Source organism: Laccaria bicolor, genomic scaffold (assembly GCF_000143565.1).
Source record: "Laccaria bicolor S238N-H82 LACBIscaffold_14 genomic scaffold, whole genome shotgun sequence".
Lineage (NCBI taxonomy): Eukaryota > Fungi > Basidiomycota > Agaricomycetes > Agaricales > Hydnangiaceae > Laccaria > Laccaria bicolor.
Genome location: NW_001889885.1, coordinates 614,609 through 616,160, shown reverse-complemented (window position 1 = coordinate 616,160; position 1,552 = coordinate 614,609).

Sequence of the window (1,552 nt, the reverse complement as noted above, 5' to 3'; positions counted from 1 at the left end):
CTGCTACTTGAGACACGTAACCATATTTGTGTTTTCGTGAGGGCTATTTCAACTATATATCCACAGGGACTCGGATATCACGCTCCTATGATAACATCCTTGTAGATCGATATGCGGTGTAACAGTTATTGAATCAATAATGCAAGCTTTGGGCACTATAATGAGGGTTCGACTCCCTGGCTTGGCTTTGAGACCGGACACGGTTTCCAAGTTTGTTTTTTGGTATCTAAATGTCTACGCAAGCTCTAGCTTGTAAGGTTACTCGTATGTGCATAATTTGGGGACATCCGTGGTGTAGAGATGGGCCTGACGAAATTTTGGACCTCTATGTGTGCCGTAAATCTTAATGTTACCTTTCAAAAATGGGTCGGTGGGGAATGTTGCAATGTATTCCGTGACACTGAAACCTACGTAGAACGTACGGTGTACCGGCTTGACCAATCGTCAATGAGTGCGAGGGGCACAATCGGGGTTCGACTCCCCACATCAACATAGATCATCTTCGACGGTCATTTTATCGGTAGGTTTTTTCGTGTATTTACTGCTACTTGAGGCACGTAACCATATTTGTGTTTTCGTGAGAGTTGTTTCTAGTTTCAACTATCCACAGGAACTGGGTAACAGTTTTGGATCAACAGTGACTTGAAAACTGTGGGCACTATAGTAAGGGTTCGACTCCCTGTCTTGGCTTCGTGCATATTTGATTCTCGGCAGTGGTTTTTTTTTTTCTGGAGCGAGAATGTGGTGGTGGGTATTGGGGCTTGGTTATAACATTTATGAGATGCATCAACATCTAGTAACTGCTGTGGATAAGTTGTAGACATACACTAACTGGGCAAAAAGAATGTCACATCATTTTTTGGACAAAGTTAGTTCTGTAACACAAGAACAAAACATTTTGAGAACTACACTCTGGTGTATGAAACATAGCTAAAAAGGTGTATATTGTACATACTAAGTCTGGGGATGAACAATTGAAAACTCAGGATAAGGCAGAGAATTGACTGTGACATGTGCCAAAAATGGGATGTAACAAAGTGGGAAATTCTGAATGACTGCAACCTACTGAAAGCAATTCACAACTTGAGGAAGAGATATATTATAAACACTGGATCTCCCTGCTATTGTTATAAGCTTCATAGAGTCTCTGGGCTAGAAAATTTTATATCCTCCTCTAAAGGGTAAATTTGAACTTGTTCCCCATTTTATGTATTTTTCACTCAATATATTTGTTGGAATGAAGTAAAATGACTCCCCATCAATGTTGGTAGTGTGTATAATACAAAAGGTAGGTAGAAATGTTAAAACAAACATTGCATGATGTCTGTAGAAGGTGATTCCAGAGTTTTTCCGGAAGTAAACAAGTATCTACAACATTGGTCCTTCTTTTCTGCAAGAAGAAAAGATGCTACCATCCTTTTGAATTGATCCATGGAGACTCAGGATGTCTTTTAAACAATGCCTACAGTATAGCATGATAGCAAATTAATTTACACTGGGTATGACTTGAAAAGTTCCCAATAAAAGTACATTTTGCATAGAGCAATCATTC